This window comes from Balaenoptera ricei, chromosome X, assembly GCF_028023285.1.
Source record: "Balaenoptera ricei isolate mBalRic1 chromosome X, mBalRic1.hap2, whole genome shotgun sequence".
Classification (NCBI taxonomy): Eukaryota; Metazoa; Chordata; class Mammalia; order Artiodactyla; family Balaenopteridae; genus Balaenoptera; species Balaenoptera ricei.
The window spans coordinates 69323992-69331699 of record NC_082660.1 but is presented as its reverse complement, the minus strand read 5'-3'; positions in this window follow the sequence as shown (position 1 = coordinate 69331699).

Below are 7708 nucleotides of genomic sequence, written 5' to 3'. Positions count from 1 at the left end.
GAGAATTGCTACTCCAGCTTTCTTTTGATTTCCATTTGAATGGAATATCTTTTTCCATCCACCCACTTTCAGTCTGTATGTGTCCCTAGGTCTGAAGTGGATCTCTTGTAGACAGCATATATACGGGTCTTGTTTTTGTATCCATTCAGCCAGTCTATGTCTTTTAGTTGCAGCATTTAATCCATTTACATTTAAGGTAATTATCAATATGTATGTTCCTATTACCATTTTCGTAATTGTTTTGGGTTTGTTATTGTAGGTCTTTTCCTTCTCTTGTGTTTCCTGCCTAGAGAAGTTCCTTTGCATTTGTTGTAAAGCTGGTTTGGTGGTGCTGAATTCTCTTAGCTTTTGCTTGTGTGTAAAGGTTTTAATTTCTCTGTCGAATCTGAATGATATCCTTGCTGGGTAGAGTAATCTTGGTTGTAGGTTTTTCCCTTCCATCACTTTAAATATGTCCTGCCACTCCCTTCTGGTTTGCAGAGTTTCTGCTGAAAGATCAGCTGTTAACCTTATGGGGATTCCCTTGCATGTCAATTGTTGCTTTTCTGTTGCTGCTTTTGATATTTTTTCTTTGTATTTAATTTTTGATAGTTTGATTAATATGTGTCATTGGATGTTTCTCCTTGGTTTTATCCTGTTTGGGACTCTCTGCACTTCCTGCACTTGATTGACTATTTCCTTTCCCATATTAGGGAAGTTTTCAACTATAATCTCTTCAAATATTTTCTCAGTCCCTTTCTTTTACTCTTCTTCTTCTGGGGCCCCTATAATTCAAATGTTGCTGCATTTAATTTTGTCCCAGATGTCTCTGAGACTGTCCTCAATTCTTTTCATTCTTTTTTCTTTATTCTGCTCTGCAGTAGTTATTTCCACTCTTATCTTCCAGGTCACTTATCCGTTCTTCTGCCTCAGTTATTCTGCTATTGATTCCTTCTAGATAATTTTTAATTTCATTTATCATGTTGTTCATCATTGTTTGTTTGCTCTTTAGTTCTTCTAGGTCCTTGTTAATCATTTCTTGTATTTTCTCCATTCTATTTTCAAGATTTTGGATCATCTTTACTATCATTACTCTGAATTCTTTTTCAGGTAGACTGCCTATTTCCTCTTCATTTGTTTGGTCTGGTGGGTTTTTACCTTGCCCTTTCATCTTCTGTGTGTTTCTCTGTCTTCTCATTTTGCTTAACTTACTGTGTTTGGGGTCTCCTTTTTTTCAAAGGCTGCAGGTTCATAGTTCCCGTTGTTTTTGGTGTCTGCCCCCAGTGGCTCAGGTTGTCTCAGTGGGTTGTGTAGGCTTCCTGGTGGAGGGGACTGGTACCTGTGTTCTTGTGGATGAGGCTGGATCTTGTCTTTCTGTTGGGCAGGACCACCTCTGGTGGTGTGTTTTGGGGTGTTTGTGACCTTATTATTATTATAGACAGCCTCTCTGCTAATGGTTGGGGTTTTGTTCCTGTCTTGCTCATTGTTTGGCATAAGGTGTCTAGCACTGTAGCTTGCTGGTCGTTGAGTAGAGCTGGGTCTTAGCATTCAGATGAAGATCTCTGGGAGAGCTTTTGCTGTTTGATATTATGTGGGGTCAGGAGGTCTTTCGTTGTCCAATATGCTGAATTCGGCTCTCCCACCTCAGTGGCACAGGCCTGACACCTGGCCAGAGAACCAAGACCCTGTCAGCCTCAAGGCTCAGAAAAAAGGGAGAAAAAAAGAATGAAAGAAAAAAATAAAATAAAATAAAAAGTTATTAAAATAAAAAAATTTTTAATTATTAAAAATAAAATAAATTAAAAAGTAATAAAAAAAAAGAAAAAAGAAAGAAAGAAGGAAAGAAGAGAGGAACCAAACCAAAAAGCAAATCCACCAATGATAACAAGCGCTAAAAACTATACTAAGAAAAATGGAGGAGGGGCAAGATGGCAGAAGAGTAAGACGCGGAGATCACCTTCCTTAGCAGAGATACAGTAGAAATACATCTACACGTGGAACTGCTCCTACAGAACACCCACTGAACGCTGGCAGAAGACGTCAGACCTCCCAAAAGGCAAGAAACTCCCCACGTACTTGGGTAGGGCAAAAGAAAAAAGAAATAACAGAGACAAAAGAATAGGGATGGGACCTGCACCAGTGGGAGGGAGCTGTGAAGGAGGAAAGGTTTCCACACACTAGGAAGCCCCTTCATGGGCAGAGACTGCGGGTGGCAGAGGGGGGAAGCTTCGGAGCCATGGAGGAGAGCGCAGCAACAGGGGTGCGGAGGGCAAAGTGGAGAGATTCCTGCCCGGAGGATCGGTGCTGAGTAGCACTCACCAGCCCGAGAGGCTTGTCTGCTCAGCCGCCGGGGTGGGCGGGGCTGGGAGGCTTCGGTGCTAGCTGGGAGGGAGTCCGGGAAAAAGTCTGCAGCTGCCGAAGAGGCAAGAGACTTTTTCTTGCCTCTTTGTTTCATGGCGCGCAAGGAGAGGGGATTCAGAGCGCCGCCTAAACGAGCTCCAGAGACGGGCGCGAGCCGCAGCTATCAGCGCAGATCCCACAGCAACAGGGGCGCAGAGGGAAAAATGGAGAGATTCCCACACGGAGGCTTGGCGCCTAGCAGCACTCACCAGCACGAGAGGCTTGTCTGCTCACCCGCTGGGGCGAGCGGTGGCTGGGAGCTGAGGCTCGGGCTTCAGTACTAGCTGGGAGGGAGTCCGGGAAAAAGTCTGCAGCTGCCGAAGAAGCAAGAGACTTTTTCTTGCCTCTTTCTTACGTGGCGCGCAAGGAGAGGGGAATCAGAGCGCCGCCTAAACGAACTCCAGAGACGGGCACGAGCTGCGGCTATCAGTGCGGACACCAGAGACGGGCAGGAGACGCTAAGACTGCTGCTGCCGCCACCAAGAAGCCTGTGTGCAAGAACAGGTCACTCTCCACACTGCCCCTCTCGGGAGCCTGTGCAGCTCGCCACTGCCAGGGTCCCGTGATCCAGGGACAACTTCTCTGGGAGAATGCATGGCGTGCCTCAGGCTGCTGCTGCAACATCACGCCGGCCTCTGCCGCCACAGGCTCGTCCCGCATACGTGCCCCTCCCTCCCCCCATCCTGAGTGAGCCAGAGCCCCCGAAGGAGCTGCTCCTTTAACCCCGTTCTGTCTGGGTGGGGAACACATGCCCTCGGGCGACCTACATGCAGAGGCAGGTCCAAATCCAGAGCTGAACCCCGGGAGCTGTACGAACAAAGAAGAGAAAGGGAAATCTCTCCCAGCAGCCTCAGAAGCAGCAGATTAAAGCTCCACAAACAACTTGATGTGCCTACATCTGTTGAATACCTGAATAGACAATGAATCATCCCAAATTCAAGAGGTGGACTTTGGGAGCAGGATATATTAATTTTTCCCCTTTTCCTTTTTTTGTGAGTGTATATGTGTATGCTTCTGGGTGAGATTTTGTCTGTATAGCTTTGTTTTCACCATTAGTCCTAGGGTTAGGTCCATCCGTGTTTTTTTTGTTTTTTGTTTTTGTTTTTTTTTTACTTAAAAATTTTTTTTTCCTAATAAATGTTTTCTTAATAATTTTTTCCTTATTTTCTATTTTTAGAAATTAAAAAAAGTTTTTTAATAAGTTTTTTCATATTTTTTATTTAAAAAATTAAAATTTTTTTTCTTAATAAATTTTTTTCTTAATAATTTTTTTCTTATTTTTTTACTATAAAAATTAATAAATCTATTTCTAAAAATTAAAAAAAAATTTTTTCTGAATACATTTATTCTTAATAATTTTTTTCTTATTTTTTATTATAATAGCTTTATTTTATCCTCTTTCTTTCTTTCTTTCTTTCTATTTTTTTTTCCCCCTTTTTTCTGAGCCGTGTGGATGAAAGGCTCTTGGTGCTCCAGCCAGGCATCAGGGCTGTGCCTCTGAGGTGGGAGGAGCCAACTTCAGGACACTGGTCCACAAGAGACCTCCCAGCTCCACGTAATACCAAACGGCGAAAATCTCTCAGAGATCTCCATCTCAACATCAAGACCCAGCTTCACTCAACGACCAGCAAGCTACAGTGCTGGACACCCTATGCCAAACAACTAGCAAGAGAGGAACACAGCCCCATCCATTAGCAGGGAGGCTGCCTAAAATCATAATTACGCCATAGACACCCCAAAACACACCACCAGACGTGCATGTGCCCACCAGAAAGACAAGATCCAACCTCATCCACCAGAGCACAAGCACTAGTCCCTTCCACCAGGAAGCCTACACAACCCACTGAACCAACTTTAGCCACTGGGAACAGATACCAAAAACAACGGGAACTACGAACCTGCAGCCTGTGAAAAGGAGACCCCAAACACAGTAAGATAAGCAAAATGAGAAGACAAAAAAACCACACAGCACGTGAAGGAGCAGGATCAAAACACACCAGACCTAACAAATGAAGAGGAAATAGGCAGTCTACCTGAAAAAGAATTCAGAATAATGATAGTAAAGATGATCCAAAATCTTGGAAATAGAATAGACAAAATGCAAGAAACATTTAACAAGGATGTAGAAGAACTAAAGAGGAACCAAGCAACGATGAAAAACACAATAAATGAAATTAAAAATACTCTAGATGGGATCAATAGCAGAATAACTGAGGCAGAAGAAGGAATAAGTGACCTGGAAGACAGAATGGTGGAATTCACTGCTGCAGAACAGAGTAAAGAAAAAAGAATGAAAAGAACGGAGGAGAGTCTCAGAGACCTCTGGGACAACATTAAACGCACCAACATTCGAATTATAGGGGCCCCAGAAGAAGAAGAGAAAAAGAAAGGGACTGAGAAAATATTTGAAGAAATTATAGTTGAAAACTTCCCTAATATGGGAAAGGAAATAGTTAATCAAGTCCTGGAAGCACAGAGAGTCCCATACAGGAAAAATCCAAGGAAAAACACGCCAAGACACATACTAATCAAACTATCAAAAATTAAAAATAAAGAAAACATATTAAAAGCAGCAAGGGAAAAACAACAAATAACACACAAGGGAATCCCCATAAGGTTAACAGCTGATCTTTCAGCAGAAACTCTGCAAGCCAGAAGGGAGTGGCAGGATATACTTAAAGTCATGAGGGAGAAAAACCTACAACCAAGGTTACTCTACCCAGCAAGGATCTCATTCAGATTTGATGGAGAAATTAAAAACTTTACAGACAAGCAAAACCTGAGAGAGTTCAGCACCACCAAACCAGCTTTACAACAAATGCTAAAGGAACTTCTCTAGGCAAGGAACACAAGAGAAGGAAAACACCTACAATAACAAACCCAAAGTATTTAAGAAAATGGGAATAGGAACATACATATCGATAATTACCTTAAATGTAAATGGATTAAATGCTCCCACCAAAAGACACAGACTGGCTGAATGGATACAAAAGCAAGACCCATATATATACTGTCTACAAGAGACCCACTTCAGACCTAGAGACACATACAGCCTGAAAGTGAGGGGATGGAAAAAGATATTCCATGCAAATGGAAATCAAAAGAAAGCTGGAGTAGCAATTCTCATATCAGAAAAAATAGACTTTAAAATAAAGACTATTACAAGAGACAAAGAAGGACACTATATAATGATCAAGGGATCAATCCAAGAGGAAGGTATAACAATTGTAAATATTTATGCACCCAACATAGGAGCACCTCAATACATAAGGCAAATACTAACAGCCATAAAAGGGGAAATCGACAGTAACACAATCATAGTAGGGGACTTTAACACCCCACTTTCACCAATGGACAGATCATCCAAAATGAAACTAAATAAGGAAAGTCAAGCTTTAAATGATACATTAAACAAGATGGACTTCATTGATATTTATAGGACATCCCATCCAAAAACAACAGAATACACTTTCTTCTCAAGTGCACATGGAACATTCTCCAGGATAGATTATATCTTGGGTCACAAATCAAGCCTCAGTAAACTTAAGAAAATTGAAATTTTATCAAGTATCTTTTCCAACCACAGCGCTATGAGACTAGATATCAATTACAGGAAAAGATCTGTAAAAAATACAAACACATGGAGGCTACACAATACACTACTTAATAACGAAGTGATCACTGAAGAAATCAAAGGGGAAATCAAAAAATACCTAGAAACAAATGACAATGGAGACACGACGACCCAAAACCTATGGGATGCAGCAAAAGCAGTGCTAAGAGGGAAGTTTATAGCAATACAAGCCTACATCAAGAAACAGGAAACATCTCGAATAAACAACCTAACCTTGCACCTAAAGCAATTAGAGAAAGAAGAGCAAAAAAACCCCAAAGCTAGCAGAAGGAAAGAAATCATAAAGATCAGATCAGAAATAAATGAAAAAGAAATGAAGGAAACAATAGCAAAAATCAATGAAACTAAAAGCTGGTTCTTCGAGAAGATAAACAAAATTGATAAACCATTAGCCAGACTCATCAAGAGAAAAAAGGAGAAGACTCAAATCAATAGAATTAGAAATGAAAAAGGAGAAGTAACCACTGATACTGCAGAAATACAAAGGATCATGGGAGATTACTACAAGCAACTCTATGCCAATGAAATGGACAACCTGGAAGAAATGGACAGATTCTTAGAAATGCACAACCTACCGAGACTGAACCAGGAAGAAATAGAAAATATGAACAGACCAATCACAAGCACTGAAATTGAAACTGTGATTAAAAATCTTCCAACAAACAAAAGCCCAGGACCAGATGGCTTCACAGGCGAATTCTATCAAACATTTAGAGAAAAGCTAACACCTATCCTTCTCAAACTCTTCCAAAATATTGCAGAGGGAGGAACACTCCCCAACTCATTCTACGAGGCCACCATCACCCTGATACCAAAACCAGACAAAGATGTCACAAAGAAAGAAAACTACAGGCCAATATCACTGATGAACATAGATGCAAAAATCCTCAACAAAATACTAGCAAACAGAATCCAACAGCACATTAAAAGGATTATACACCATGATCAAGGGGGGTTTATTTCAGGAATGCAAGGATTCTTCAATATATGCAAATCAATCAACGTGATACATCATATTAACAAATTGAAGGAGAAAAACCATATGATCATCTCAATAGATGCAGAGAAAGCTTTCGACAAAATTCAACACCCATTTATGATAAAAGCCCTGCAGAAAGTAGGCATAGAGGGAACTTTCCTCAACATAATAAAGGCCATATATGACAAACCCACAGCCAACATTGTCCTCAATGGTGAAAAACTGAAACCATTTCCACTAAGATCAGGAACAAGACAAGGTTGCCCACTCTCACCACTATTATTCAACATAGTTTTGGAAGTGTTAGCCACAGCAATCAGAGAAGACAAAGAAATAAAAGGAATCCAAATCGGAAAAGAAGAAGTAAAGCTGTCACTGTTTGCAGATGACATGATACTATACATAGAGAATCCTAAAACTGCCACCAGAAAACTACTAGAGCTAATCAATGAATTTGGTAAAGTAGCAGGATACAAAATTAATGCACAGAAATCTCTTGCATTCCTATATACTAATGATGAAAAATCTGAAAGTGAAATTAAGAAAACACTCCTGTTTACCATTGCAAGAAAAAGAATAAAATATCTAGGAATACACCTACCTAAGGAGACAAAAGACCTGTATGCAGAAAATTATAGGACACTGATGAAAGAAATTAAAGAGGATACAAACAGATGGAGAGATATACCATGTTCTTGGATTGGAAGAATCAACAT